This window comes from Schistocerca cancellata, unplaced genomic scaffold, assembly GCF_023864275.1.
Source record: "Schistocerca cancellata isolate TAMUIC-IGC-003103 unplaced genomic scaffold, iqSchCanc2.1 HiC_scaffold_320, whole genome shotgun sequence".
NCBI lineage: Eukaryota > Metazoa > Arthropoda > Insecta > Orthoptera > Acrididae > Schistocerca > Schistocerca cancellata.
Window position 1 is genome coordinate 261,998 of NW_026046338.1, and position 17,369 is coordinate 279,366.

Here is a 17,369-nt window from a genome sequence, read left to right on the forward strand (position 1 = left end):
GGCGCATTTCGAGGTAGGCTAGGGGAACACATCCAGTTGCATTCGGACGGCGTATCCACGCACACTTCGCATCCTTTGGCAAGAGTCGGCGCCGGCGACGCAAGAGTACGCAGAGGACCGCGTTCTGGCGGCATTTTTCAGCAGTGCAGTGCAGTGCAGTGCAGTGCAGGATTCAGCGTCTGCAGCGTCTTCCGCACAGAATGCTACGGCGCTTGACGGCAGCCCCACTTTCCCTTGAGACATCTGCTCGGGAAGCAGCGTGAAGTTACCGCTGGCCCGAGCATCGGTGGTTCAGTGGTAGAATGCTCGCCTGCCACGCGGGCGGCCCGGGTTCGATTCCCGGCCGATGCATCATTTTGCTTTTCCCGCGATAATGCTGCCGCAACACCGCAATCAACTGGGCCGGCAATGAAATTGTAGCAACAGAACACGTTATCCAGGAAGAACAGTGTTTCTACGTCTAATATTGGGTACGCAACTTACCCAGTTTCCAGGAGAAAAAGTTCACCCGTGCCTCGGTAGCGCAGTAGGCAGCGCGTAAGTCTCATAATCTTAAGGTCGTGAGTTCGATCCTCACCCGGGGCATTTAATTTTCTGTGACTGATGGTGGTGCTGTTGCTGGGGCGCCAACGTATTTCTTGTTTGTTATCCACAACGTTTCAACGCTTCAGCGGGAAAATGTTTACTTCCTCTTATTGCTACTTACAGCTTCCCTTTTCCTCTTCTCCCAGCACAGCATGAAGCCAAAAGCATTGCTCTGCGACGTTTGAGGTGCGCGCCTTGCCAGTCAGTATGTGCAAAGATGCTCGCAAAGAGAGAAGGGCGCCGACGTGGCACTCGACACGAAGTGCGACAAGCGACCGTACGAACGGTCCAATGGAACGACCACACCCGGTGTGGTCTAGTGGCTAGGATACCTGGCTTTCACCCAGGAGGCCCGGGTTCGATTCCCGGTACCGGAACGGAATTTTTTTTCCACACGAATCGTGACAAGTTTGAGCTGTCCGAGCGGCCGTTTCCCGTCCTGCTCGCAATATAGCTACTGTTTCGTGACCGTCAGCAGAATATAGACTAGGGAAGCAGACACACGACGACCATAGAAATGGTGTATGGCTTCATGCCAGCTGTTTCCAGTTTAGGGCTGAGCAACTGCATCTGCCGAGGCCCGTTAGCTCAGTTGGTTAGAGCGTCGTGCTAATAACGCGAAGGTCGCGGGTTCGATCCCCCCACGGGCCACTACTCTTTTACTACTACGAAAAGGCAGCGCCGATTTCAGCTGGCGAGTGTGATGACCAAAAGATCATCACCATGCGTGGAAGTTGACAGAGGATCCGAACCCGACTTGTCGGGAAGCGCTACAGCATTCACTCGGCAATGGGCATAATATTTTGAATACACTGGTTCTCAACCGATGAAGAGAAAATGAAAGAAAATGTCTGATTGCCGATGCGTAACAACTTTGGCCCTTGTCAGTACTTGGGCGGGTGAGCGCATGGGAACACAGGGTACTATTGGCAGTTTTACTTCCTATTTTTCTTTTCGGAGCTACAGCCCGATTCGGTCAGGGAGACGCCACCGTGAAATGAAGGGGCGTGCTGTGTGTCCATCGCCTCGCCTCTCCTCCCCTCTCTCAGTCGTTTATCGTGCTTGTCGTTTTGATATAGGCCGATTTGAGAGCGTCAGCTCTCGCGTCAGCTGAGCAAAGTCGAGACAAGTCGAGACACACTAAGGGCTGGTATGCAGCGAGTAAGAGGGGGGAAAAAACAATAATTTAAGAGCGCGCGGCAAAAGTACTCATACGCGAAATTAAAAGCCTGCTGCGGTGGCCGGGAATCGAACCCGGATCAACTGCTTGGAAGGCAACTATGCTGACCATTACACCACCACCGCACAAGCGAGCGCCCCGACGCCGCGCGGTGTCGGCTTCCCGCCTGTCGGCAGCGGCCGAAGGTGATCGTACCTGCAGGCGCATTTCGAGGTAGGCTAGGGGAACACATCCAGTTGCATTCGGACGGCGTATCCACGCACACTTCGCATCCTTTGGCAAGAGTCGGCGCCGGCGACGCAAGAGTACGCAGAGGACCGCGTTCTGGCGGCATTTTTCAGCAGTGCAGTGCAGTGCAGTGCAGTGCAGGATTCAGCGTCTGCAGCGTCTTCCGCACAGAATGCTACGGCGCTTGACGGCAGCCCCACTTTCCCTTGAGACATCTGCTCGGGAAGCAGCGTGAAGTTACCGCTGGCCCGAGCATCGGTGGTTCAGTGGTAGAATGCTCGCCTGCCACGCGGGCGGCCCGGGTTCGATTCCCGGCCGATGCATCATTTTGCTTTTCCCGCGATAATGCTGCCGCAACACCGCAATCAACTGGGCCGGCAATGAAATTGTAGCAACAGAACACGTTATCCAGGAAGAACAGTGTTTCTACGTCTAATATTGGGTACGCAACTTACCCAGTTTCCAGGAGAAACGGTTCACCCGTGCCTCGGTAGCGCAGTAGGCAGCGCGTAAGTCTCATAATCTTAAGGTCGTGAGTTCGATCTTCACCCGGGGCATTTAATTTTCTGTGACTGATGGTGGTGCTGTTGCTGGGGCGCCAACGTATTTCTTGTTTGTTATCCACAACGTTTCAACGCTTCAGCGGGAAAATGTTTACTTCCTCTTATTGCTACTTACAGCTTCCCTTTTCCTCTTCTCCCAGCACAGCATGAAGCCAAAAGCATTGCTCTGCGACGTTTGAGGTGCGCGCCTTGCCAGTCAGTATGTGCAAAGATGCTCGCAAAGAGAGAAGGGCGCCGACGTGGCACTCGACACGAAGTGCGACAAGCGACCGTACGAACGGTCCAATGGAACGGCCACATCCGGTGTGGTCTAGTGGCTAGGATACCTGGCTTTCACCCAGGAGGCCCGGGTTCGATTCCCGGTACCGGAACGGAATTTTTTTTCCACACGAATCGTGACAAGTTTGAGCTGTCCGAGCGGCCGTTTCCCGTCCTGCTCGCAATATAGCTACTGTTTCGTGACCGTCAGCAGAATATAGACTAGGGAAGCAGACACACGACGACCATAGAAATGGTGTATGGCTTCATGCCAGCTGTTTCCAGTTTAGGGCTGAGCAACTGCATCTGCCGAGGCCCGTTAGCTCAGTTGGTTAGAGCGTCGTGCTAATAACGCGAAGGTCGCGGGTTCGATCCCCCCACGGGCCACTACTCTTTTACTACTACGAAAAGGCAGCGCCGATTTCAGCTGGCGAGTGTGATGACCAAAAGATCATCACCATGCGTGGAAGTTGACAGAGGATCCGAACCCGACTTGTCGGGAAGCGCTACAGCATTCACTCGGCAATGGGCATAATATTTTGAATACACTGGTTCTCAACCGATGAAGAGAAAATGAAAGAAAATGTCTGATTGCCGATGCGTAACAACTTTGGCCCTTGTCAGTACTTGGGCGGGTGAGCGCATGGGAACACAGGGTACTATTGGCAGTTTTACTTCCTATTTTTCTTTTCGGAGCTACAGCCCGATTCGGTCAGGGAGACGCCACCGTGAAATGAAGGGGGCGTGCTGTGTGTCCATCGCCTCGCCTCTCCTCCCCTCTCTCAGTCGTTTATCGTGCTTGTCGTTTTGATATAGGCCGATTTGAGAGCGTCAGCTCTCGCGTCAGCTGAGCAAAGTCGAGACAAGTCGAGACACACTAAGGGCTGGTATGCAGCGAGTAAGAGGGGGGAAAAAACAATAATTTAAGAGCGCGCGGCAAAAGTACTCATACGCGAAATTAAAAGCCTGCTGCGGTGGCCGGGAATCGAACCCGGATCAACTGCTTGGAAGGCAACTATGCTGACCATTACACCACCACCGCACAAGCGAGCGCCCCGACGCCGCGCGGTGTCGGCTTCCCGCCTGTCGGCAGCGGCCGAAGGTGATCGTACCTGCAGGCGCATTTCGAGGTAGGCTAGGGGAACACATCCAGTTGCATTCGGACGGCGTATCCACGCACACTTCGCATCCTTTGGCAAGAGTCGGCGCCGGCGACGCAAGAGTACGCAGAGGACCGCGTTCTGGCGGCATTTTTCAGCAGTGCAGTGCAGTGCAGTGCAGTGCAGGATTCAGCGTCTGCAGCGTCTTCCGCACAGAATGCTACGGCGCTTGACGGCAGCCCCACTTTCCCTTGAGACATCTGCTCGGGAAGCAGCGTGAAGTTACCGCTGGCCCGAGCATCGGTGGTTCAGTGGTAGAATGCTCGCCTGCCACGCGGGCGGCCCGGGTTCGATTCCCGGCCGATGCATCATTTTGCTTTTCCCGCGATAATGCTGCCGCAACACCGCAATCAACTGGGCCGGCAATGAAATTGTAGCAACAGAACACGTTATCCAGGAAGAACAGTGTTTCTACGTCTAATATTGGGTACGCAACTTACCCAGTTTCCAGGAGAAACGGTTCACCCGTGCCTCGGTAGCGCAGTAGGCAGCGCGTAAGTCTCATAATCTTAAGGTCGTGAGTTCGATCCTCACCCGGGGCATTTAATTTTCTGTGACTGATGGTGGTGCTGTTGCTGGGGCGCCAACGTATTTCTTGTTTGTTATCCACAACGTTTCAACGCTTCAGCGGGAAAATGTTTACTTCCTCTTATTGCTACTTACAGCTTCCCTTTTCCTCTTCTCCCAGCACAGCATGAAGCCAAAAGCATTGCTCTGCGACGTTTGAGGTGCGCGCCTTGCCAGTCAGTATGTGCAAAGATGCTCGCAAAGAGAGAAGGGCGCCGACGTGGCACTCGACACGAAGTGCGACAAGCGACCGTACGAACGGTCCAATGGAACGACCACACCCGGTGTGGTCTAGTGGCTAGGATACCTGGCTTTCACCCAGGAGGCCCGGGTTCGATTCCCGGTACCGGAACGGAATTTTTTTTCCACACGAATCGTGACAAGTTTGAGCTGTCCGAGCGGCCGTTTCCCGTCCTGCTCGCAATATAGCTACTGTTTCGTGACCGTCAGCAGAATATAGACTAGGGAAGCAGACACACGACGACCATAGAAATGGTGTATGGCTTCATGCCAGCTGTTTCCAGTTTAGGGCTGAGCAACTGCATCTGCCGAGGCCCGTTAGCTCAGTTGGTTAGAGCGTCGTGCTAATAACGCGAAGGTCGCGGGTTCGATCCCCCCACGGGCCACTACTCTTTTACTACTACGAAAAGGCAGCGCCGATTTCAGCTGGCGAGTGTGATGACCAAAAGATCATCACCATGCGTGGAAGTTGACAGAGGATCCGAACCCGACTTGTCGGGAAGCGCTACAGCATTCACTCGGCAATGGGCATAATATTTTGAATACACTGGTTCTCAACCGATGAAGAGAAAATGAAAGAAAATGTCTGATTGCCGATGCGTAACAACTTTGGCCCTTGTCAGTACTTGGGCGGGTGAGCGCATGGGAACACAGGGTACTATTGGCAGTTTTACTTCCTATTTTTCTTTTCGGAGCTACAGCCCGATTCGGTCAGGGAGACGCCACCGTGAAATGAAGGGGCGTGCTGTGTGTCCATCGCCTCGCCTCTCCTCCCCTCTCTCAGTCGTTTATCGTGCTTGTCGTTTTGATATAGGCCGATTTGAGAGCGTCAGCTCTCGCGTCAGCTGAGCAAAGTCGAGACAAGTCGAGACACACTAAGGGCTGGTATGCAGCGAGTAAGAGGGGGGAAAAAACAATAATTTAAGAGCGCGCGGCAAAAGTACTCATACGCGAAATTAAAAGCCTGCTGCGGTGGCCGGGAATCGAACCCGGATCAACTGCTTGGAAGGCAACTATGCTGACCATTACACCACCACCGCACAAGCGAGCGCCCCGACGCCGCGCGGTGTCGGCTTCCCGCCTGTCGGCAGCGGCCGAAGGTGATCGTACCTGCAGGCGCATTTCGAGGTAGGCTAGGGGAACACATCCAGTTGCATTCGGACGGCGTATCCACGCACACTTCGCATCCTTTGGCAAGAGTCGGCGCCGGCGACGCAAGAGTACGCAGAGGACCGCGTTCTGGCGGCATTTTTCAGCAGTGCAGTGCAGTGCAGTGCAGTGCAGGATTCAGCGTCTGCAGCGTCTTCCGCACAGAATGCTACGGCGCTTGACGGCAGCCCCACTTTCCCTTGAGACATCTGCTCGGGAAGCAGCGTGAAGTTACCGCTGGCCCGAGCATCGGTGGTTCAGTGGTAGAATGCTCGCCTGCCACGCGGGCGGCCCGGGTTCGATTCCCGGCCGATGCATCATTTTGCTTTTCCCGCGATAATGCTGCCGCAACACCGCAATCAACTGGGCCGGCAATGAAATTGTAGCAACAGAACACGTTATCCAGGAAGAACAGTGTTTCTACGTCTAATATTGGGTACGCAACTTACCCAGTTTCCAGGAGAAACGGTTCACCCGTGCCTCGGTAGCGCAGTAGGCAGCGCGTAAGTCTCATAATCTTAAGGTCGTGAGTTCGATCCTCACCCGGGGCATTTAATTTTCTGTGACTGATGGTGGTGCTGTTGCTGGGGCGCCAACGTATTTCTTGTTTGTTATCCACAACGTTTCAACGCTTCAGCGGGAAAATGTTTACTTCCTCTTATTGCTACTTACAGCTTCCCTTTTCCTCTTCTCCCAGCACAGCATGAAGCCAAAAGCATTGCTCTGCGACGTTTGAGGTGCGCGCCTTGCCAGTCAGTATGTGCAAAGATGCTCGCAAAGAGAGAAGGGCGCCGACGTGGCACTCGACACGAAGTGCGACAAGCGACCGTACGAACGGTCCAATGGAACGGCCACATCCGGTGTGGTCTAGTGGCTAGGATACCTGGCTTTCACCCAGGAGGCCCGGGTTCGATTCCCGGTACCGGAACGGAATTTTTTTTCCACACGAATCGTGACAAGTTTGAGCTGTCCGAGCGGCCGTTTCCCGTCCTGCTCGCAATATAGCTACTGTTTCGTGACCGTCAGCAGAATATAGACTAGGGAAGCAGACACACGACGACCATAGAAATGGTGTATGGCTTCATGCCAGCTGTTTCCAGTTTAGGGCTGAGCAACTGCATCTGCCGAGGCCCGTTAGCTCAGTTGGTTAGAGCGTCGTGCTAATAACGCGAAGGTCGCGGGTTCGATCCCCCCACGGGCCACTACTCTTTTACTACTACGAAAAGGCAGCGCCGATTTCAGCTGGCGAGTGTGATGACCAAAAGATCATCACCATGCGTGGAAGTTGACAGAGGATCCGAACCCGACTTGTCGGGAAGCGCTACAGCATTCACTCGGCAATGGGCATAATATTTTGAATACACTGGTTCTCAACCGATGAAGAGAAAATGAAAGAAAATGTCTGATTGCCGATGCGTAACAACTTTGGCCCTTGTCAGTACTTGGGCGGGTGAGCGCATGGGAACACAGGGTACTATTGGCAGTTTTACTTCCTATTTTTATTTTCGGAGCTACAGCCCGATTCGGTCAGGGAGACGCCACCGTGAAATGAAGGGGCGTGCTGTGTGTCCATCGCCTCGCCTCTCCTCCCCTCTCTCCGTCGTTTATCGTGCTTGTCGTTTTGATATAGGCCGATTTGAGAGCGTCAGCTCTCGCGTCAGCTGAGCAAAGTCGAGACAAGTCGAGACACACTAAGGGCTGGTATGCAGCGAGTAAGAGGGGGGAAAAAACAATAATTTAAGAGCGCGCGGCAAAAGTACTCATACGCGAAATTAAAAGCCTGCTGCGGTGGCCGGGAATCGAACCCGGATCAACTGCTTGGAAGGCAACTATGCTGACCATTACACCACCACCGCACAAGCGAGCGCCCCGACGCCGCGCGGTGTCGGCTTCCCGCCTGTCGGCAGCGGCCGAAGGTGATCGTACCTGCAGGCGCATTTCGAGGTAGGCTAGGGGAACACATCCAGTTGCATTCGGACGGCGTATCCACGCACACTTCGCATCCTTTGGCAAGAGTCGGCGCCGGCGACGCAAGAGTACGCAGAGGACCGCGTTCTGGCGGCATTTTTAAGCAGTGCAGTGCAGTGCAGTGCAGGATTCAGCGTCTGCAGCGTCTTCCGCACAGAATGCTACGGCGCTTGACGGCAGCCCCACTTTCCCTTGAGACATCTGCTCGGGAAGCAGCGTGAAGTTACCGCTGGCCCGAGCATCGGTGGTTCAGTGGTAGAATGCTCGCCTGCCACGCGGGCGGCCCGGGTTCGATTCCCGGCCGATGCATCATTTTGCTTTTCCCGCGATAATGCTGCCGCAACACCGCAATCAACTGGGCCGGCAATGAAATTGTAGCAACAGAACACGTTATCCAGGAAGAACAGTGTTTCTACGTCTAATATTGGGTACGCAACTTACCCAGTTTCCAGGAGAAACGGTTCACCCGTGCCTCGGTAGCGCAGTAGGCAGCGCGTAAGTCTCATAATCTTAAGGTCGTGAGTTCGATCCTCACCCGGGGCATTTAATTTTCTGTGACTGATGGTGGTGCTGTTGCTGGGGCGCCAACGTATTTCTTGTTTGTTATCCACAACGTTTCAACGCTTCAGCGGGAAAATGTTTACTTCCTCTTATTGCTACTTACAGCTTCCCTTTTCCTCTTCTCCCAGCACAGCATGAAGCCAAAAGCATTGCTCTGCGACGTTTGAGGTGCGCGCCTTGCCAGTCAGTATGTGCAAAGATGCTCGCAAAGAGAGAAGGGCGCCGACGTGGCACTCGACACGAAGTGCGGCAAGCGACCGTACGAACGGTCCAATGGAACGGCCACATCCGGTGTGGTCTAGTGGCTAGGATACCTGGCTTTCACCCAGGAGGCCCGGGTTCGATTCCCGGTACCGGAACGGAATTTTTTTTCCACACGAATCGTGACAAGTTTGAGCTGTCCGAGCGGCCGTTTCCCGTCCTGCTCGCAATATAGCTACTGTTTCGTGACCGTCAGCAGAATATAGACTAGGGAAGCAGACACACGACGACCATAGAAATGGTGTATGGCTTCATGCCAGCTGTTTCCAGTTTAGGGCTGAGCAACTGCATCTGCCGAGGCCCGTTAGCTCAGTTGGTTAGAGCGTCGTGCTAATAACGCGAAGGTCGCGGGTTCGATCCCCCCACGGGCCACTACTCTTTTACTACTACGAAAAGGCAGCGCCGATTTCAGCTGGCGAGTGTGATGACCAAAAGATCATCACCATGCGTGGAAGTTGACAGAGGATCCGAACCCGACTTGTCGGGAAGCGCTACAGCATTCACTCGGCAATGGGCATAATATTTTGAATACACTGGTTCTCAACCGATGAAGAGAAAATGAAAGAAAATGTCTGATTGCCGATGCGTAACAACTTTGGCCCTTGTCAGTACTTGGGCGGGTGAGCGCATGGGAACACAGGGTACTATTGGCAGTTTTACTTCCTATTTTTATTTTCGGAGCTACAGCCCGATTCGGTCAGGGAGACGCCACCGTGAAATGAAGGGGCGTGCTGTGTGTCCATCGCCTCGCCTCTCCTCCCCTCTCTCCGTCGTTTATCGTGCTTGTCGTTTTGATATAGGCCGATTTGAGAGCGTCAGCTCTCGCGTCAGCTGAGCAAAGTCGAGACAAGTCGAGACACACTAAGGGCTGGTATGCAGCGAGTAAGAGGGGGGAAAAAACAATAATTTAAGAGCGCGCGGCAAAAGTACTCATACGCGAAATTAAAAGCCTGCTGCGGTGGCCGGGAATCGAACCCGGATCAACTGCTTGGAAGGCAACTATGCTGACCATTACACCACCACCGCACAAGCGAGCGCCCCGACGCCGCGCGGTGTCGGCTTCCCGCCTGTCGGCAGCGGCCGAAGGTGATCGTACCTGCAGGCGCATTTCGAGGTAGGCTAGGGGAACACATCCAGTTGCATTCGGACGGCGTATCCACGCACACTTCGCATCCTTTGGCAAGAGTCGGCGCCGGCGACGCAAGAATACGCAGAGGACCGCGTTCTGGCGGCATTTTTAAGCAGTGCAGTGCAGTGCAGTGCAGGATTCAGCGTCTGCAGCGTCTTCCGCACAGAATGCTACGGCGCTTGACGGCAGCCCCACTTTCCCTTGAGACATCTGCTCGGGAAGCAGCGTGAAGTTACCGCTGGCCCGAGCATCGGTGGTTCAGTGGTAGAATGCTCGCCTGCCACGCGGGCGGCCCGGGTTCGATTCCCGGCCGATGCATCATTTTGCTTTTCCCGCGATAATGCTGCCGCAACACCGCAATCAACTGGGCCGGCAATGAAATTGTAGCAACAGAACACGTTATCCAGGAAGAACAGTGTTTCTACGTCTAATATTGGGTACGCAACTTACCCAGTTTCCAGGAGAAACGGTTCACCCGTGCCTCGGTAGCGCAGTAGGCAGCGCGTAAGTCTCATAATCTTAAGGTCGTGAGTTCGATCCTCACCCGGGGCATTTAATTTTCTGTGACTGATGGTGGTGCTGTTGCTGGGGCGCCAACGTATTTCTTGTTTGTTATCCACAACGTTTCAACGCTTCAGCGGGAAAATGTTTACTTCCTCTTATTGCTACTTACAGCTTCCCTTTTCCTCTTCTCCCAGCACAGCATGAAGCCAAAAGCATTGCTCTGCGACGTTTGAGGTGCGCGCCTTGCCAGTCAGTATGTGCAAAGATGCTCGCAAAGAGAGAAGGGCGCCGACGTGGCACTCGACACGAAGTGCGACAAGCGACCGTACGAACGGTCCAATGAAACGGCCACATCCGGTGTGGTCTAGTGGCTAGGATACCTGGCTTTCACCCAGGAGGCCCGGGTTCGATTCCCGGTACCGGAACGGAATTTTTTTTCACACGAATCGTGACAAGTTTGAGCTGTCCGAGCGGCCGTTTCCCGTCCTGCTCGCAATATAGCTACTGTTTCGTGACCGTCAGCAGAATATAGACTAGGGAAGCAGACACACGACGACCATAGAAATGGTGTATGGCTTCATGCCAGCTGTTTCCAGTTTAGGGCTGAGCAACTGCATCTGCCGAGGCCCGTTAGCTCAGTTGGTTAGAGCGTCGTGCTAATAACGCGAAGGTCGCGGGTTCGATCCCCCCACGGCCCACTACTCTTTTACTACTACGAAAAGGCAGCGCCGATTTCAGCTGGCGAGTGTGATGACCAAAAGATCATCACCATGCGTGGAAGTTGACAGAGGATCCGAACCCGACTTGTCGGGAAGCGCTACAGCATTCACTCGGCAATGGGCATAATATTTTGAATACACTGGTTCTCAACCGATGAAGAGAAAATGAAAGAAAATGTCTGATTGCCGATGCGTAACAACTTTGGCCCTTGTCAGTACTTGGGCGGGTGAGCGCATGGGAACACAGGGTACTATTGGCAGTTTTACTTCCTATTTTTATTTTCGGAGCTACAGCCCGATTCGGTCAGGGAGACGCCACCGTGAAATGAAGGGGCGTGCTGTGTGTCCATCGCCTCGCCTCTCCTCCCCTCTCTCAGTCGTTTATCGTGCTTGTCGTTTTGATATAGGCCGATTTGAGAGCGTCAGCTCTCGCGTCAGCTGAGCAAAGTCGAGACAAGTCGAGACACACTAAGGGCTGGTATGCAGCGAGTAAGAGGGGGGAAAAAACAATAATTTAAGAGCGCGCGGCAAAAGTACTCATACGCGAAATTAAAAGCCTGCTGCGGTGGCCGGGAATCGAACCCGGATCAACTGCTTGGAAGGCAACTATGCTGACCATTACACCACCACCGCACAAGCGAGCGCCCCGACGCCGCGCGGTGTCGGCTTCCCGCCTGTCGGCAGCGGCCGAAGGTGATCGTACCTGCAGGCGCATTTCGAGGTAGGCTAGGGGAACACATCCAGTTGCATTCGGACGGCGTATCCACGCACACTTCGCATCCTTTGGCAAGAGTCGGCGCCGGCGACGCAAGAGTACGCAGAGGACCGCGTTCTGGCGGCATTTTTAAGCAGTGCAGTGCAGTGCAGTGCAGGATTCAGCGTCTGCAGCGTCTTCCGCACAGAATGCTACGGCGCTTGACGGCAGCCCCACTTTCCCTTGAGACATCTGCTCGGGAAGCAGCGTGAAGTTACCGCTGGCCCGAGCATCGGTGGTTCAGTGGTAGAATGCTCGCCTGCCACGCGGGCGGCCCGGGTTCGATTCCCGGCCGATGCATCATTTTGCTTTTCCCGCGATAATGCTGCCGCAACACCGCAATCAACTGGGCCGGCAATGAAATTGTAGCAACAGAACACGTTATCCAGGAAGAACAGTGTTTCTACGTCTAATATTGGGTACGCAACTTACCCAGTTTCCAGGAGAAACGGTTCACCCGTGCCTCGGTAGCGCAGTAGGCAGCGCGTAAGTCTCATAATCTTAAGGTCGTGAGTTCGATCCTCACCCGGGGCATTTAATTTTCTGTGACTGATGGTGGTGCTGTTGCTGGGGCGCCAACGTATTTCTTGTTTGTTATCCACAACGTTTCAACGCTTCAGCGGGAAAATGTTTACTTCCTCTTATTGCTACTTACAGCTTCCCTTTTCCTCTTCTCCCAGCACAGCATGAAGCCAAAAGCATTGCTCTGCGACGTTTGAGGTGCGCGCCTTGCCAGTCAGTATGTGCAAAGATGCTCGCAAAGAGAGAAGGGCGCCGACGTGGCACTCGACACGAAGTGCGGCAAGCGACCGTACGAACGGTCCAATGGAACGGCCACATCCGGTGTGGTCTAGTGGCTAGGATACCTGGCTTTCACCCAGGAGGCCCGGGTTCGATTCCCGGTACCGGAACGGAATTTTTTTTCACACGAATCGTGACAAGTTTGAGCTGTCCGAGCGGCCGTTTCCCGTCCTGCTCGCAATATAGCTACTGTTTCGTGACCGTCAGCAGAATATAGACTAGGGAAGCAGACACACGACGACCATAGAAATGGTGTATGGCTTCATGCCAGCTGTTTCCAGTTTAGGGCTGAGCAACTGCATCTGCCGAGGCCCGTTAGCTCAGTTGGTTAGAGCGTCGTGCTAATAACGCGAAGGTCGCGGGTTCGATCCCCCCACGGCCCACTACTCTTTTACTACTACGAAAAGGCAGCGCCGATTTCAGCTGGCGAGTGTGATGACCAAAAGATCATCACCATGCGTGGAAGTTGACAGAGGATCCGAACCCGACTTGTCGGGAAGCGCTACAGCATTCACTCGGCAATGGGCATAATATTTTGAATACACTGGTTCTCAACCGATGAAGAGAAAATGAAAGAAAATGTCTGATTGCCGATGCGTAACAACTTTGGCCCTTGTCAGTACTTGGGCGGGTGAGCGCATGGGAACACAGGGTACTATTGGCAGTTTTACTTCCTATTTTTATTTTCGGAGCTACAGCCCGATTCGGTCAGGGAGACGCCACCGTGAAATGAAGGGGCGTGCTGTGTGTCCATCGCCTCGCCTCTCCTCCCCTCTCTCAGTCGTTTATCGTGCTTGTCGTTTTGATATAGGCCGATTTGAGAGCGTCAGCTCTCGCGTCAGCTGAGCAAAGTCGAGACAAGTCGAGACACACTAAGGGCTGGTATGCAGCGAGTAAGAGGGGGGAAAAAACAATAATTTAAGAGCGCGCGGCAAAAGTACTCATACGCGAAATTAAAAGCCTGCTGCGGTGGCCGGGAATCGAACCCGGATCAACTGCTTGGAAGGCAACTATGCTGACCATTACACCACCACCGCACAAGCGAGCGCCCCGACGCCGCGCGGTGTCGGCTTCCCGCCTGTCGGCAGCGGCCGAAGGTGATCGTACCTGCAGGCGCATTTCGAGGTAGGCTAGGGGAACACATCCAGTTGCATTCGGACGGCGTATCCACGCACACTTCGCATCCTTTGGCAAGAGTCGGCGCCGGCGACGCAAGAGTACGCAGAGGACCGCGTTCTGGCGGCATTTTTAAGCAGTGCAGTGCAGTGCAGTGCAGGATTCAGCGTCTGCAGCGTCTTCCGCACAGAATGCTACGGCGCTTGACGGCAGCCCCACTTTCCCTTGAGACATCTGCTCGGGAAGCAGCGTGAAGTTACCGCTGGCCCGAGCATCGGTGGTTCAGTGGTAGAATGCTCGCCTGCCACGCGGGCGGCCCGGGTTCGATTCCCGGCCGATGCATCATTTTGCTTTTCCCGCGATAATGCTGCCGCAACACCGCAATCAACTGGGCCGGCAATGAAATTGTAGCAACAGAACACGTTATCCAGGAAGAACAGTGTTTCTACGTCTAATATTGGGTACGCAACTTACCCAGTTTCCAGGAGAAACGGTTCACCCGTGCCTCGGTAGCGCAGTAGGCAGCGCGTAAGTCTCATAATCTTAAGGTCGTGAGTTCGATCCTCACCCGGGGCATTTAATTTTCTGTGACTGATGGTGGTGCTGTTGCTGGGGCGCCAACGTATTTCTTGTTTGTTATCCACAACGTTTCAACGCTTCAGCGGGAAAATGTTTACTTCCTCTTATTGCTACTTACAGCTTCCCTTTTCCTCTTCTCCCAGCACAGCATGAAGCCAAAAGCATTGCTCTGCGACGTTTGAGGTGCGCGCCTTGCCAGTCAGTATGTGCAAAGATGCTCGCAAAGAGAGAAGGGCGCCGACGTGGCACTCGACACGAAGTGCGACAAGCGACCGTACGAACGGTCCAATGAAACGGCCACATCCGGTGTGGTCTAGTGGCTAGGATACCTGGCTTTCACCCAGGAGGCCCGGGTTCGATTCCCGGTACCGGAACGGAATTTTTTTTCCACACGAATCGTGACAAGTTTGAGCTGTCCGAGCGGCCGTTTCCCGTCCTGCTCGCAATATAGCTACTGTTTCGTGACCGTCAGCAGAATATAGACTAGGGAAGCAGACACACGACGACCATAGAAATGGTGTATGGCTTCATGCCAGCTGTTTCCAGTTTAGGGCTGAGCAACTGCATCTGCCGAGGCCCGTTAGCTCAGTTGGTTAGAGCGTCGTGCTAATAACGCGAAGGTCGCGGGTTCGATCCCCCCACGGGCCACTACTCTTTTACTACTACGAAAAGGCAGCGCCGATTTCAGCTGGCGAGTGTGATGACCAAAAGATCATCACCATGCGTGGAAGTTGACAGAGGATCCGAACCCGACTTGTCGGGAAGCGCTACAGCATTCACTCGGCAATGGGCATAATATTTTGAATACACTGGTTCTCAACCGATGAAGAGAAAATGAAAGAAAATGTCTGATTGCCGATGCGTAACAACTTTGGCCCTTGTCAGTACTTGGGCGGGTGAGCGCATGGGAACACAGGGTACTATTGGCAGTTTTACTTCCTATTTTTATTTTCGGAGCTACAGCCCGATTCGGTCAGGGAGACGCCACCGTGAAATGAAGGGGCGTGCTGTGTGTCCATCGCCTCGCCTCTCCTCCCCTCTCTCCGTCGTTTATCGTGCTTGTCGTTTTGATATAGGCCGATTTGAGAGCGTCAGCTCTCGCGTCAGCTGAGCAAAGTCGAGACAAGTCGAGACACACTAAGGGCTGGTATGCAGCGAGTAAGAGGGGGGAAAAAACAATAATTTAAGAGCGCGCGGCAAAAGTACTCATACGCGAAATTAAAAGCCTGCTGCGGTGGCCGGGAATCGAACCCGGATCAACTGCTTGGAAGGCAACTATGCTGACCATTACACCACCACCGCACAAGCGAGCGCCCCGACGCCGCGCGGTGTCGGCTTCCCGCCTGTCGGCAGCGGCCGAAGGTGATCGTACCTGCAGGCGCATTTCGAGGTAGGCTAGGGGAACACATCCAGTTGCATTCGGACGGCGTATCCACGCACACTTCGCATCCTTTGGCAAGAGTCGGCGCCGGCGACGCAAGAGTACGCAGAGGACCGCGTTCTGGCGGCATTTTTAAGCAGTGCAGTGCAGTGCAGTGCAGGATTCAGCGTCTGCAGCGTCTTCCGCACAGAATGCTACGGCGCTTGACGGCAGCCCCACTTTCCCTTGAGACATCTGCTCGGGAAGCAGCGTGAAGTTACCGCTGGCCCGAGCATCGGTGGTTCAGTGGTAGAATGCTCGCCTGCCACGCGGGCGGCCCGGGTTCGATTCCCGGCCGATGCATCATTTTGCTTTTCCCGCGATAATGCTGCCGCAACACCGCAATCAACTGGGCCGGCAATGAAATTGTAGCAACAGAACACGTTATCCAGGAAGAACAGTGTTTCTACGTCTAATATTGGGTACGCAACTTACCCAGTTTCCAGGAGAAACGGTTCACCCGTGCCTCGGTAGCGCAGTAGGCAGCGCGTAAGTCTCATAATCTTAAGGTCGTGAGTTCGATCCTCACCCGGGGCATTTAATTTTCTGTGACTGATGGTGGTGCTGTTGCTGGGGCGCCAACGTATTTCTTGTTTGTTATCCACAACGTTTCAACGCTTCAGCGGGAAAATGTTTACTTCCTCTTATTGCTACTTACAGCTTCCCTTTTCCTCTTCTCCCAGCACAGCATGAAGCCAAAAGCATTGCTCTGCGACGTTTGAGGTGCGCGCCTTGCCAGTCAGTATGTGCAAAGATGCTCGCAAAGAGAGAAGGGCGCCGACGTGGCACTCGACACGAAGTGCGACAAGCGACCGTACGAACGGTCCAATGAAACGGCCACATCCGGTGTGGTCTAGTGGCTAGGATACCTGGCTTTCACCCAGGAGGCCCGGGTTCGATTCCCGGTACCGGAACGGAATTTTTTTTCCACACGAATCGTGACAAGTTTGAGCTGTCCGAGCGGCCGTTTCCCGTCCTGCTCGCAATATAGCTACTGTTTCGTGACCGTCAGCAGAATATAGACTAGGGAAGCAGACACACGACGACCATAGAAATGGTGTATGGCTTCATGCCAGCTGTTTCCAGTTTAGGGCTGAGCAACTGCATCTGCCGAGGCCCGTTAGCTCAGTTGGTTAGAGCGTCGTGCTAATAACGCGAAGGTCGCGGGTTCGATCCCCCCACGGGCCACTACTCTTTTACTACTACGAAAAGGCAGCGCCGATTTCAGCTGGCGAGTGTGATGACCAAAAGATCATCACCATGCGTGGAAGTTGACAGAGGATCCGAACCCGACTTGTCGGGAAGCGCTACAGCATTCACTCGGCAATGGGCATAATATTTTGAATACACTGGTTCTCAACCGATGAAGAGAAAATGAAAGAAAATGTCTGATTGCCGATGCGTAACAACTTTGGCCCTTGTCAGTACTTGGGCGGGTGAGCGCATGGGAACACAGGGTACTATTGGCAGTTTTACTTCCTATTTTTATTTTCGGAGCTACAGCCCGATTCGGTCAGGGAGACGCCACCGTGAAATGAAGGGGCGTGCTGTGTGTCCATCGCCTCGCCTCTCCTCCCCTCTCTCCGTCGTTTATCGTGCTTGTCGTTTTGATATAGGCCGATTTGAG

General features: G+C 54.0%; 44 non-coding genes across 44 annotated transcripts; 36 read left to right on the top strand and 8 right to left on the bottom strand.

Moving 5' to 3' along the window:
• The first annotated feature begins 280 nt into the window (after positions 1–280).
• Positions 281–351, top strand: Trnag-gcc (transfer RNA glycine (anticodon GCC)). The gene has a single exon. It is a non-coding gene; the product is annotated as a tRNA-Gly (tRNA).
• Positions 352–512: 161 nt separating this feature from the next.
• Positions 513–585, top strand: Trnam-cau (transfer RNA methionine (anticodon CAU)). Its single transcript has one exon. It is a non-coding gene; the product is annotated as a tRNA-Met (tRNA).
• A 305-nt stretch (positions 586–890) lies between these two features.
• On the top strand, positions 891–962 carry Trnae-uuc (transfer RNA glutamic acid (anticodon UUC)). The gene has a single exon. It is a non-coding gene; the product is annotated as a tRNA-Glu (tRNA).
• Positions 963–1,162: 200 nt separating this feature from the next.
• Trnai-aau (transfer RNA isoleucine (anticodon AAU)) lies at positions 1,163–1,236 on the top strand. Its single transcript has one exon. It is a non-coding gene; the product is annotated as a tRNA-Ile (tRNA).
• A 582-nt stretch (positions 1,237–1,818) lies between these two features.
• Trnag-ucc (transfer RNA glycine (anticodon UCC)) lies at positions 1,819–1,890 on the bottom strand. The gene has a single exon. It is a non-coding gene; the product is annotated as a tRNA-Gly (tRNA).
• Positions 1,891–2,245: 355 nt separating this feature from the next.
• Trnag-gcc (transfer RNA glycine (anticodon GCC)) lies at positions 2,246–2,316 on the top strand. The gene has a single exon. It is a non-coding gene; the product is annotated as a tRNA-Gly (tRNA).
• A 161-nt stretch (positions 2,317–2,477) lies between these two features.
• On the top strand, positions 2,478–2,550 carry Trnam-cau (transfer RNA methionine (anticodon CAU)). Its single transcript has one exon. It is a non-coding gene; the product is annotated as a tRNA-Met (tRNA).
• A 305-nt stretch (positions 2,551–2,855) lies between these two features.
• On the top strand, positions 2,856–2,927 carry Trnae-uuc (transfer RNA glutamic acid (anticodon UUC)). The gene has a single exon. It is a non-coding gene; the product is annotated as a tRNA-Glu (tRNA).
• Positions 2,928–3,127: 200 nt separating this feature from the next.
• Positions 3,128–3,201, top strand: Trnai-aau (transfer RNA isoleucine (anticodon AAU)). Its single transcript has one exon. It is a non-coding gene; the product is annotated as a tRNA-Ile (tRNA).
• Positions 3,202–3,784: 583 nt separating this feature from the next.
• Positions 3,785–3,856, bottom strand: Trnag-ucc (transfer RNA glycine (anticodon UCC)). The gene has a single exon. It is a non-coding gene; the product is annotated as a tRNA-Gly (tRNA).
• Positions 3,857–4,211: 355 nt separating this feature from the next.
• On the top strand, positions 4,212–4,282 carry Trnag-gcc (transfer RNA glycine (anticodon GCC)). The gene has a single exon. It is a non-coding gene; the product is annotated as a tRNA-Gly (tRNA).
• Positions 4,283–4,443: 161 nt separating this feature from the next.
• Trnam-cau (transfer RNA methionine (anticodon CAU)) lies at positions 4,444–4,516 on the top strand. The gene has a single exon. It is a non-coding gene; the product is annotated as a tRNA-Met (tRNA).
• Positions 4,517–4,821: 305 nt separating this feature from the next.
• On the top strand, positions 4,822–4,893 carry Trnae-uuc (transfer RNA glutamic acid (anticodon UUC)). Its single transcript has one exon. It is a non-coding gene; the product is annotated as a tRNA-Glu (tRNA).
• Positions 4,894–5,093: 200 nt separating this feature from the next.
• Trnai-aau (transfer RNA isoleucine (anticodon AAU)) lies at positions 5,094–5,167 on the top strand. The gene has a single exon. It is a non-coding gene; the product is annotated as a tRNA-Ile (tRNA).
• A 582-nt stretch (positions 5,168–5,749) lies between these two features.
• Positions 5,750–5,821, bottom strand: Trnag-ucc (transfer RNA glycine (anticodon UCC)). The gene has a single exon. It is a non-coding gene; the product is annotated as a tRNA-Gly (tRNA).
• A 355-nt stretch (positions 5,822–6,176) lies between these two features.
• On the top strand, positions 6,177–6,247 carry Trnag-gcc (transfer RNA glycine (anticodon GCC)). Its single transcript has one exon. It is a non-coding gene; the product is annotated as a tRNA-Gly (tRNA).
• A 161-nt stretch (positions 6,248–6,408) lies between these two features.
• Positions 6,409–6,481, top strand: Trnam-cau (transfer RNA methionine (anticodon CAU)). The gene has a single exon. It is a non-coding gene; the product is annotated as a tRNA-Met (tRNA).
• Positions 6,482–6,786: 305 nt separating this feature from the next.
• On the top strand, positions 6,787–6,858 carry Trnae-uuc (transfer RNA glutamic acid (anticodon UUC)). The gene has a single exon. It is a non-coding gene; the product is annotated as a tRNA-Glu (tRNA).
• Positions 6,859–7,058: 200 nt separating this feature from the next.
• Trnai-aau (transfer RNA isoleucine (anticodon AAU)) lies at positions 7,059–7,132 on the top strand. Its single transcript has one exon. It is a non-coding gene; the product is annotated as a tRNA-Ile (tRNA).
• A 582-nt stretch (positions 7,133–7,714) lies between these two features.
• On the bottom strand, positions 7,715–7,786 carry Trnag-ucc (transfer RNA glycine (anticodon UCC)). The gene has a single exon. It is a non-coding gene; the product is annotated as a tRNA-Gly (tRNA).
• Positions 7,787–8,136: 350 nt separating this feature from the next.
• Trnag-gcc (transfer RNA glycine (anticodon GCC)) lies at positions 8,137–8,207 on the top strand. The gene has a single exon. It is a non-coding gene; the product is annotated as a tRNA-Gly (tRNA).
• Positions 8,208–8,368: 161 nt separating this feature from the next.
• On the top strand, positions 8,369–8,441 carry Trnam-cau (transfer RNA methionine (anticodon CAU)). Its single transcript has one exon. It is a non-coding gene; the product is annotated as a tRNA-Met (tRNA).
• A 305-nt stretch (positions 8,442–8,746) lies between these two features.
• Trnae-uuc (transfer RNA glutamic acid (anticodon UUC)) lies at positions 8,747–8,818 on the top strand. The gene has a single exon. It is a non-coding gene; the product is annotated as a tRNA-Glu (tRNA).
• Positions 8,819–9,018: 200 nt separating this feature from the next.
• Positions 9,019–9,092, top strand: Trnai-aau (transfer RNA isoleucine (anticodon AAU)). Its single transcript has one exon. It is a non-coding gene; the product is annotated as a tRNA-Ile (tRNA).
• Positions 9,093–9,674: 582 nt separating this feature from the next.
• Positions 9,675–9,746, bottom strand: Trnag-ucc (transfer RNA glycine (anticodon UCC)). The gene has a single exon. It is a non-coding gene; the product is annotated as a tRNA-Gly (tRNA).
• A 350-nt stretch (positions 9,747–10,096) lies between these two features.
• Trnag-gcc (transfer RNA glycine (anticodon GCC)) lies at positions 10,097–10,167 on the top strand. The gene has a single exon. It is a non-coding gene; the product is annotated as a tRNA-Gly (tRNA).
• Positions 10,168–10,328: 161 nt separating this feature from the next.
• Trnam-cau (transfer RNA methionine (anticodon CAU)) lies at positions 10,329–10,401 on the top strand. The gene has a single exon. It is a non-coding gene; the product is annotated as a tRNA-Met (tRNA).
• Positions 10,402–10,706: 305 nt separating this feature from the next.
• Trnae-uuc (transfer RNA glutamic acid (anticodon UUC)) lies at positions 10,707–10,778 on the top strand. The gene has a single exon. It is a non-coding gene; the product is annotated as a tRNA-Glu (tRNA).
• A 199-nt stretch (positions 10,779–10,977) lies between these two features.
• On the top strand, positions 10,978–11,051 carry Trnai-aau (transfer RNA isoleucine (anticodon AAU)). The gene has a single exon. It is a non-coding gene; the product is annotated as a tRNA-Ile (tRNA).
• Positions 11,052–11,633: 582 nt separating this feature from the next.
• On the bottom strand, positions 11,634–11,705 carry Trnag-ucc (transfer RNA glycine (anticodon UCC)). Its single transcript has one exon. It is a non-coding gene; the product is annotated as a tRNA-Gly (tRNA).
• Positions 11,706–12,055: 350 nt separating this feature from the next.
• On the top strand, positions 12,056–12,126 carry Trnag-gcc (transfer RNA glycine (anticodon GCC)). Its single transcript has one exon. It is a non-coding gene; the product is annotated as a tRNA-Gly (tRNA).
• Positions 12,127–12,287: 161 nt separating this feature from the next.
• Positions 12,288–12,360, top strand: Trnam-cau (transfer RNA methionine (anticodon CAU)). Its single transcript has one exon. It is a non-coding gene; the product is annotated as a tRNA-Met (tRNA).
• A 305-nt stretch (positions 12,361–12,665) lies between these two features.
• Positions 12,666–12,737, top strand: Trnae-uuc (transfer RNA glutamic acid (anticodon UUC)). The gene has a single exon. It is a non-coding gene; the product is annotated as a tRNA-Glu (tRNA).
• Positions 12,738–12,936: 199 nt separating this feature from the next.
• Trnai-aau (transfer RNA isoleucine (anticodon AAU)) lies at positions 12,937–13,010 on the top strand. Its single transcript has one exon. It is a non-coding gene; the product is annotated as a tRNA-Ile (tRNA).
• A 582-nt stretch (positions 13,011–13,592) lies between these two features.
• Positions 13,593–13,664, bottom strand: Trnag-ucc (transfer RNA glycine (anticodon UCC)). Its single transcript has one exon. It is a non-coding gene; the product is annotated as a tRNA-Gly (tRNA).
• Positions 13,665–14,014: 350 nt separating this feature from the next.
• Trnag-gcc (transfer RNA glycine (anticodon GCC)) lies at positions 14,015–14,085 on the top strand. Its single transcript has one exon. It is a non-coding gene; the product is annotated as a tRNA-Gly (tRNA).
• A 161-nt stretch (positions 14,086–14,246) lies between these two features.
• Trnam-cau (transfer RNA methionine (anticodon CAU)) lies at positions 14,247–14,319 on the top strand. The gene has a single exon. It is a non-coding gene; the product is annotated as a tRNA-Met (tRNA).
• Positions 14,320–14,624: 305 nt separating this feature from the next.
• Positions 14,625–14,696, top strand: Trnae-uuc (transfer RNA glutamic acid (anticodon UUC)). The gene has a single exon. It is a non-coding gene; the product is annotated as a tRNA-Glu (tRNA).
• A 200-nt stretch (positions 14,697–14,896) lies between these two features.
• Positions 14,897–14,970, top strand: Trnai-aau (transfer RNA isoleucine (anticodon AAU)). The gene has a single exon. It is a non-coding gene; the product is annotated as a tRNA-Ile (tRNA).
• A 582-nt stretch (positions 14,971–15,552) lies between these two features.
• Trnag-ucc (transfer RNA glycine (anticodon UCC)) lies at positions 15,553–15,624 on the bottom strand. The gene has a single exon. It is a non-coding gene; the product is annotated as a tRNA-Gly (tRNA).
• A 350-nt stretch (positions 15,625–15,974) lies between these two features.
• Trnag-gcc (transfer RNA glycine (anticodon GCC)) lies at positions 15,975–16,045 on the top strand. The gene has a single exon. It is a non-coding gene; the product is annotated as a tRNA-Gly (tRNA).
• Positions 16,046–16,206: 161 nt separating this feature from the next.
• On the top strand, positions 16,207–16,279 carry Trnam-cau (transfer RNA methionine (anticodon CAU)). Its single transcript has one exon. It is a non-coding gene; the product is annotated as a tRNA-Met (tRNA).
• A 305-nt stretch (positions 16,280–16,584) lies between these two features.
• On the top strand, positions 16,585–16,656 carry Trnae-uuc (transfer RNA glutamic acid (anticodon UUC)). Its single transcript has one exon. It is a non-coding gene; the product is annotated as a tRNA-Glu (tRNA).
• A 200-nt stretch (positions 16,657–16,856) lies between these two features.
• Trnai-aau (transfer RNA isoleucine (anticodon AAU)) lies at positions 16,857–16,930 on the top strand. Its single transcript has one exon. It is a non-coding gene; the product is annotated as a tRNA-Ile (tRNA).
• The last annotated feature ends 439 nt before the right edge of the window (positions 16,931–17,369 follow it).